Raw genomic sequence first — 9,704 nt, forward strand, 5'->3', positions numbered from 1 at the left:
AGCTACTCGGGAGGCTGAGGCAGGAGAATAGCTCGAATCCAGGAGGCAGAGGTTACAGTGAGCCGAGATTGCACTGCTGTACTCCAGCCTGGGTGACAGAGTGAGATTTCATTTCAAAAAAACAAAAAATAAAAATAAAATAAAATAGATCATAGACCATTTAAATAAAACCATAGACCATATAGTAAGATCTAAAAATATAAAGTTTCTGGAAGAAGAAAACATAGAAGAAAATTATTGCGACCTTGAGTTACACAAAGATTTTTTAGATAGGACACACAAAAAAATATGAGCCACAACAGAAAAAAAAATCAATAAATTGGATTTAATAAAATTTTTTTAAACTTTTACTCTTTGACAAACACTATTAGGAAATTAAAAGACAATTACCTACTGGGTACAATATCTATAAATCACATATATCTAGAATATATAAAGAATTCTCATATATCAATAATAAGAAACCAAGCAATCTGGCCAGGCACAGTGGTTTATGCCTGTAATCCCAGCACTCTAGAAGGCTAAGGCAGTTGGATTGCTTGAGCCCAGGAGTTCGAGAAAAGCCTGGGCAACATGGTGAAACCCTATCTCTACAAAAAAAATACAAAAATTAGCCAGTCATGGTGGTGTGCGCCTGTAGCCCCGGCTACTCAGGAGGCTGAGGTGGGAGGATCGATTGAGCCCAGGAGTTGGAGGCTGCAGTGAGCCATGATCATGCCACTGCACTCTAGCCTGGGCAACAGCACAAGACTCTGTCTCAAAAAAAAGAAATAAAAAAAGGAAGAAAAAACAAGCAATCCAATTAAAATGGGAAAAATAATTGAATAGACCCTTCACCAAAAAAGATATATGAACAAGATATAAGCATATAAAAAGTTGTGCAACATCATTAGGCATTAAGGAAAATCAAATTAAAGCCATAATGAGATAGCACTCCATACCTATTATAATGGCAAAAAAAAAAAAAAGAAAGAAAAGAAAAAGAAAAAACCCCAAAAAACATGACAATACTAAATGCTGGCCAGGATGCAGAGCAACTGGAACTCTCATGCATTGCTGGTGGGAATACAAAATGTACAGCCATTTTAGAAAATAATTTGATGCTTTCTTATAAAGTTAAACATGTATATGCCGGGTGCAGTGGCTCACGCCGGTAATCCCAGCACTTTGGGAGGCCGAGGCGGGCGGATCACGAAGTCAGGAGATTGAGACCATCCTGGCTAACACGGTGAAACCCCGTCTCTACTAAATATACAAAAAATTAGCCGAGCGTGGTGGCAGGCGCCTGTAGTCCCAGCTACTCGGGAGGCTGAGGCAGGAGAAGGGCGAGAACCCGGGAGGCGGAGCTTGCAGTGAGCTGAGATTGCAGCCACTGCACTCCAGCCTGGGAGACAGAGTGAGACTCTGTCTCAAAACAAAACAAAAATATATTTACCCTATGAACCACCAATCCCAATTCTTAGGTATGTACCCAAGGGAAATCAAGATATGTGTTCATACAAATATCTGAATATAAATTTTTATAGCAGTATGGCTGGGTGCGGTGGCTCACACCTGTAATCCCAGAACTTTGGGAGGCAGAGGGGGGTGGATCACCTGAGGTCAGGAGTTTGAGACCAGTCTGGCAAACATAGTGAAATCCCATCTCTACTAAAAATACAAAAAGTAGCTGGATGTGGTGGTGGGCGCCTGTAATCCTAGCTACTCTGGAGGCTGAGGCAGGAGAATTACTTGAACTTGGGAGGTGAAGGTTGCAGTGAGCTGAGATAGAGCCACTGCACTCCAGCCTGGGTCACAGAGTGAGACTCCATCTCAATAAATAAATAAATAAATTTTTATAACAGCTTTATTCATAACCAACAATGACTGGAAGCAACCAAGATGTCTTTCAATAGCTGAATCGGTAAATACATCATAGTACATCCATAGAATATCACACAGCAGTAAAAGGGATGGACTAATTTTATATGCAGAAATATATAGATGACTATAGGCCGAGGCAGGTGGATCACAAAGTTGGGAGTTCAAGACCAGCCTGGCCAACATGGTGAAACCCTGTTTCTACTAAAAATACAAAAATTAGCCAGGTGTGGTGGCACGTGCCTGTATTCCCAGCTACTTGGGAGGCTGAGGCAGGAGAATCACTTGAAACCAGGAGGCAGAGGTTGCAGTGAGCCTAGAACGCGCCATTGCACTCCAGCCTGGGCAACAGAGCATCTCAAAAATAAAAAAATTAAAAAAAAATAAAATGGATGACTATATAAAGCCTTATGCTAAGTGAATAAAACCAGATGCAGAAGGCTATTTATATACATATATATACACACACACATATGTATATATATACACACACATATGTATACACGTGTGTATATATATATATTTTGGAGACAGGGTTTGCTCTGTCACCCAGGCTGGAGTGCAGTGGCACGATCTCGGCTCACTGCAACCACCACCTCCTGGGTTCAAGCAATTCTCGTGCCTCAGCCTCCTGAGTAGCTGGGACTATAGGCATGAGCCACCATGCCCGGCTAATTTTTGTATTTTTATTAGAGATGGGGTTTCGCCATGTTGGCCAGGCTTGTCTCGAACTCCTGACCTTAGGTGATCTGCTTACCTCAGCCTGCCAAAGTGTTGGGATTACAGGCATGAGCCACTGTGCCCAGCCAGAAGGCTATATATTATATGATTGTATTTATATGACATTCTGGAAAAGATAAAACTATAGAGACCAAAAGCACATCAGTGGTTACTAGGGACTAGGGAGGGAGGGAGGGGTTATCTACAAAAGAGCACAAGGGAACTTTTGGGGATGATGGAAATATTCTGGATACATTCGTCAAGATTCCTACATTGTGCACCTAAAAAGTATTTTACTGTGCCTAGATTATGACTCAGCAAGCCTGACTATGAAAAAAGTAAATGAATAAATGCAGTCTCTAAAGCGAGGGTTTTTCAAATTAGTAAGATATAATCCATCAGTGAGTAAGTTGTGAATTCAATTTAGTGGGTTGTGACTGGCATTTTAAAAAAGTGAAATTGGCTGGCCATTGTGGGGCTCATGCCTGTAATCCCAGCACTTTGGAAGGCCAAGATAGGAGGATTGTTTCAGCCTAGGAGTGTGAAATCAGCCTAGGCAATATGTGAGACCCCAGTCTCTACAAAAAGTAGAAAAAATTTAGCCAGGTATGGTGGCACACGCCTGTGGTCCCAGCTAAATGGGAGGCTGAGGTGGGAGGATTGCTTGAGCCCGGGAGGTGGAGGTTGCAGTGAGCTGAGATCGTACCACTGCACTCCAGCCTGGGCAACAGAGAGCGATTCTGCCTCAAAATAAATGCATAAAGTGAAAATAGACTAATATAAGAAATCATTGCACACAGTAAGAGGAATATGGTTAATGAAACATTTGTTTCAGTTTCATATATATGTATATATGTACTATATTAATGTGTCACAAAAAAAGAAACTGTCATTCGATCTGTTTTTAATATAGGGAATTTAATACAGGAAACTGGTTACACAAATGATAACGCTGAGAAGCCAAATAGGGGAAAGTGAGGCAACCAGAGATTAGCAGCAGCAGAAACCACTAATCCTTTTCGACTAGAGGGACAAAGAGAGGAGGCAGTGTGGCTAGATCCCAGAACTGGACTCATCTAATGACAGGAGGGCCTTTCTGGCTGGAGCTGGAGCCAGGGAGGAGATTTAGCCACTGTCAGAGATGCACCTCGGGCAGAGAAAGGCAAGGAGAATCATCCTAGCTTTTCCATTCTTCCCACTCTCCAGCGTTGTGGCAGGGCCTCGTATCAGTAGGACCCAGCCAGTAATCACTTAACAACATGAGAGCCTCAGAAACACAGCCTGTTGGGATCAGCATACCCACGACATTGCAGCAGAATAGGAAAGGATTTGAGAGCAAACAGGCCAGGGGCCGCCACAGTTGTGAAGTAATATATATTTCTGATTGAGGTTTGGGTTCTAAAAGATTTAAAAGCCATTACCTTAGAAGACAAAGCTACCCTCTCAATTTTATGTGATTCTCTCTACATATTGAAAGAATAAAATCACACTTTTGATCATTAGGGGATAGCAAATTTTGCCCTTTTTAATGTTCTGGTGGAAGGCAGTTTGAACTGAAGAAGTCAGATGGGGAGAATAATCCACTTCTCTCAGTAGTGTTTTGTTTTGTTTTGTTTTGTTTTGTTTTTGTTTGTTTGTTTTTTTTTTTAAAGTAGTCTTTTTTTTTTTTTTTTTCTTTTTTATTGATCATTCTTGGGTGTTTCTCGCAGAGGGGGATTTGGCAGGGTCACAGGACAATAGTGGAGGGAAGGTCAGCAGATAAACAAGTGAACAAAGTTCTCTGGTTTTCCTAGGCAGAGGACCCTGCGGCCTTCCGCAGTGTTTGTGTCCCTGGGTACTTGAGATTAAGGAGTGGTGATGACTCTTAACGAACATGCTGCCTTCAAGCATCTGTTTAACAAAGCACATCTTGCACCACCCTTAATCCATTCAACCCTGAGTGGATACAGCACATGTTTCAGAGAGCACAGGGTTGGGGGTAAGGTCACAGATCAACAGGATCCCAAGGCAGAATAATTTTTCTTAGTACAGAACAAAATGAAAAGTCTCCCATGTCTACCTCTTTCTACACAGACACAGCAACCATCCGATTTCTCAATCTTTTCCCCACCTTTCCCCCCTTTCTATTCCACAAAACCGCCATTGTCTTCATGGCCCGTTCTCAATGAGCTGTTGAGTACACCTCCCAGATGGGGTGGTGGCCGGGCAGAGGAGCTCCTCACTTCCCAGTAGGGGCGGCCGGGCAGAAGCGCCCCTCACCTCCCGGACGGGGCGGCTGGCCGGGCGGGGGGCTGACCCCCCCCACCTCCCTCCCGGACGGGGCGGCTGGCCGGGCGGGGGGCTGACCCCCCACCTCCCTCCCGGACAGGGCGGCTGGCCGGGCAGAGGGGCTCCTCACTTCCCAGTAGGGGCGGCCGGGCAGAGGTGCCCCTCACTTCCCCGACGGGGCGGCTGGCCCGGCGGGGGGCTGACCCCCCCACCTCCCTCCCGGAGGGGGCGGCTGGCCGGGCAGAGGGGCTCCTCACTTCCCTGTAGGGGCGGCCGGGCAGAGGCGCCCCTCACCTCCCGGACAGGGCGGCTGGCCGGGCGGGGGGCTGATCCCCCCACCTCCCTCCCGGACGGGGCGGCTGGCCGGGCGGGGGGCTGACCCCCCCACCTCCCTCCCGGACGGGGCGGCTGGCCGGGCGGGGGGCTGATCCCCCACCTCCCTCCCGGACGGGGCGGCTGGCCGGGCGGGGGGCTGACCCCCCCACCTCCCTCCCGGACGGGGCGGCTGGCCGGGCGGGGGGCTGACCCCCCCACCTCCCTCCCGGACGGGGCGGCTGGCCGGGCGGGGGGCTGACCCCCCACCTCCCTCCCGGACGGGGCGGCTGGCCGGGCGGGGGGCTGACCCCCCCACCTCCCTCCCGGACGGGGCGGCTGGCCGGGCGGGGGGCTGACCCCCCCACCTCCCTCCCGGACGGGGCGGCTGGCCAGGCAGAGGGGCTCCTCACTTCCCAGAAGGGGCGGCCGGGCAGAGGCGCCCCTCACCTCCCGGATGGGGCGGCTGGCCAGGCGGGGGGCTAACCCCCCCACCTCCCTCCCGGACGGGGCGGCTGGCCGGGCTGGGGGCTGACCCCCCCACCTCCCTCCCAGACAGAGCGGCTGGCCGGGCAGAGGGGCTCCTCACTTCCCAGTAGGGGCGGCCGGGCAGAGGCGCCCCCCCCACCTCCTGGACAGGGCGGCTGGCCGGGCAGGGGGCTGATCCCCCCACCTCCCTCCCGGACGGGGCGGCTGGCCAGGCGGGGGGCTGATCCCCCCACCTCCCTCCCGGACGGGGCGGCTGGCCGGGCGGGGGGCTGACCCCCCCACCTCCCTCCCGGACGGGGCGGCTGGCCGGGCAGAGGGGCTCCTCACTTCCCAGTAGGGGCGGCCGGGCAGAGGCACCCCTCGCCTCCCGGACGGGGCGGCTGGCCAGGCGGGGGGCTGACCCCCCCACCTCCCTCCCGGACGGGGCGGCTGGCCAGGCGGGGGGCTGACCCCCCCACCTCCCTCCCGGACGAGGCGGCTGGCCGGGCAGAGGGGCTCCTCACTTCCCGGTAGGGGCAGCCGGGCAGAGGTGCCCCTCACCTCCCGGACGGGGCGGCTGGCCAGGCGGGGGGCTGACCCCCCCACCTCCCTCCCAGATGAGGAGGGAGGACGCTCCTCACTTCTCAGACGGGGTGGCTGCCGGGCGGAGGGACTCCTCACTTCTCAGACGGGGCGGTTGCCAGGCAGAGGGTCTCCTCACTTCTCAGACAGGGCGGCCGGGCAGAGACACTTCTCACATCCCGGACGGGGCGGCAGGGCAGAGGTGCTCCCCACATCTCAGACGATGGGCGGCCGGGCAGAGACGCTCCTCACTTCCCAGATGTGATGGCGGCCGGGAAGAGGCGCTCCACACTTCCTAGATGGGATGGCGGCCGGGCAGAGACGCTCCTCACTTTCCAGACTGGGCAGCCAGGCAGAGGGGCTCCTCACATCCCAGACGATGGGCAGTCAGGCGGAGACGCTCCTCACTTCCCAGACGGGGTGGCTGCCAGGCAGAGGCTGCAATCTCGGCACTTAGGGAGGCCAAGGCAGGCGGCTGGGAGGTGGTTGTAGCGAGCCGAGATCACGCCACTGCACTCCAGCCTGGGCGCCATTGAGCACTGAGTTAACGAGACTCCGTCTGCAATCCCGGCACCTCGGGAGGCCGAGGCTGGCGGATCACTCGCGGTTAGGAGCTGGAGACCAGCCCAGCTGACACATCGAAACCCCGTCTCCACCAAAAAAAATTCGAAAACCAGTCAGGCGTGGCGGCGCACGCCTGCAATCGCAGGCACTCGGCAGGCTGAGGCAGGAGAATCGGGCAGGGAGGTTGCAGTGAGCTGAGATGGCAGCAGTACCGTCCAGCTTCGGCTCGGCATCAGAGGGAGACCGTGGAAAGAGGGGAGAGGGGAGAGGGGAGAGGGGAGACGGGGGAGGGGGGAGGGGAGAGGGGAGAGGGGAGAGGGGAGAGGGGAGAGGGAGCTCTATCTACCACACAGTCCTTCTCTGAATATCTTGTTTTGTTTTGTTTTGTTTTGTTTTAGAGACAGGGTCTTACTCTGTTGCCCAGGCTGGAGTGCAGTAGCAGGATCATGGCTCACTGCAACCTCTTCTTGGATTCAAGTGATCCTCCCACTTCAGCCTGTCAAGTAGCTGGGACTAGAGGCACGCACCACCATGCTCAGCTAATTTTTAAGTATTTTTTGTAGAGATGGGGTCTTGCTATGTTGCCCTCCCAAAGTGCTGGAATTATAGGTGTGAGCTACCATGCCCAGACCCTTTTTAGTTTAGGAGTAGTCTTATAAAGCTCTCTTAGTAAAGAAGTTAAAACTTCTAACAGATGCAGGTGAAATATAGGCTAGAAACAACAGAACAGGAAAGAAGTACACAAGCAGCAAATATGTAAGCAAAGGAACCAGATGCTTCTCTCCTTGACTGTGTACAAGGAAACTCACAGTATGTGCTTAAGAATTGGCAAGCTGAGTACCAAATTGACTCTGTTGGCAGCTATATGTGTGAGAATTCTACAAAATTGCCTGGATCCACAAGGACATCAGCGACCAAAATTCATTTACACCACCGTATTTCTGACTGGTGGCTATCTGTTACTCTGGTTCCAAAACTCTGACCTTCAATTACTTTAGATTTCTGATCCCATCCCAAGAAATGGCTCCCAAAGCTCCCTCAGCCCTTTACTACCTCCTTGATTTGAGACCAAACCTAATGCTTGATCCCTTGTGCTTGGAAACATCCTAGCACCCACTTTTGGACTTCTACCCTGTACCGACGGTGCACAAACAATGTACTTCAATCTGTTCATTTTCTCTCTGGTCTCTTTCAGTCAACTTTAATACAATTCTGGCAATATCATTTTAAACTCAACTGTATAATTATCAAGAGTTATTTTTAAAGGCAATGAATATTTGTTGGGTGAATGAGTGGATGGATGGATGGATGGATGGATGGATGGTTGGATGGATGGATAGATGAAGGCAATGGAAGTCTCAGTTCTACTTTTCAGCCAGGCTGAGGGGAAGTCCTGAAGCCAATATCGTGGCTCTTCGTTTAAAGACCACCAGAATGCCATTGCACTGCCATCTAGTGGTAGCATAGCCACATATAGGAAAAGAAATTGCGGAAAAACAAGCCTGAATGCAAAATGAGTGAATGTCACAGCTGTTTTGCAGATTCTGGCTGCTTATAATTGCCTCTCCTCAGTTGACTATCTTTGATAGTAATACCATTTCACCTTGATTGTTTAACACATGTACGAAGAACACCAGCAGGGTTATATAAATAGATTTCACTAGCTCAGACACCGTATGGTGGGATAGGTACTCACCGGTACAATGATGCCAAAGGTCTGTGTGCCTTTTGAGACAGTCATTGGGCCTATGGTTTTCTAAAGTGTGATAACCAGCTGTTTTCAAAGGGAAGCATGATAACAATGTTATTACTTCCACACTTCAGTTTTAATTTGATGACTTCTTTTAGAGAACATACTTTGTTTCTGGACAAATGGTAGTCTTTTCCTTTATACAATCTTTTCCTGGATAAGTGATAAATTGGTAGAAATTCTTTATCTCAGAATGAAATTATGTAAAAGCAAAATAAAATAGCTGCAAATTTTAGGCAACCAGGAGTATAAAATGAGGACTTCATGTAATAATAAAACTGTATTATTAATAATAAACTGTATAATTAAGTTATCTTGGCTGAAGGGAGTTGAGATTGAGTCAGGCTGGCCTGAGAGATATGAAAACATCTCCCTAAAGGACTTTATATTTGTTTTTCTTTTTTTCCATTATCATCTTATCTTTATCTTAAAGCCTTGGCATTTCTGTTAGAACAAACACATCACAAAATTTTTTTTCTTGTAATACCACTTGGAAAGATAGCAGTGGTATGTCAGATTCAGACAAATTTGTATGCCCCAAGACATTTTACCACCGATACTCAGGATAGTCCATGAAAGGACCCCATGTAAACCCAAATCTAGAGATCTGGCTCAGAAAAACAGCCACTATTTTCCCCAGAAATACTAACGGCCTTTGGACCTTTGGCTCAAAGCACCACCTGCCCAGTGCTACCCAGGTAGATAAGCAGGCACAGAGGCCAGCAAACCGTAAGCTGGTGACTGTGGGCAGACCCTTCTCAGCCTCCTTAATCTTAAGAACAAAAAGCTCATCTGGAAAGCTAGGAACATCGATTTGGCACCATCTGGTCACTAAAAGAACTGCTGCCTCGGGCAAGCAGGGGCTCGGATCAACCCTACAAAGTACTGTCCTCTAACTCCCAAGTACCTGTGGTGACCGCCTCCTTCCAAAGAGCGAAGGAAGGTTCAGTTCAGAGGATGTTAAGCTTCCTTTGGCTCACACAGCAGACAAGAAATCAGAACCCTTTTACCAAGCAGGCCTGGGGCCCACAGATACCCATGGAAATCGGTATGTATTTCTGAGTCAAAAACTTCCATCCATGTGAGAGAAGATTTGAGTCAACCTCAGCTATCTTTCTTCTTTAGAACTGTCTGCCTCATACTTTGTGGATGCCTACTTTGGAAAGGTGAACCTTGGGCA

Source organism: Pan paniscus, chromosome 17 (assembly GCF_029289425.2).
Source record: "Pan paniscus chromosome 17, NHGRI_mPanPan1-v2.0_pri, whole genome shotgun sequence".
In the NCBI taxonomy this organism is placed as follows: Eukaryota; Metazoa; Chordata; class Mammalia; order Primates; family Hominidae; genus Pan; species Pan paniscus.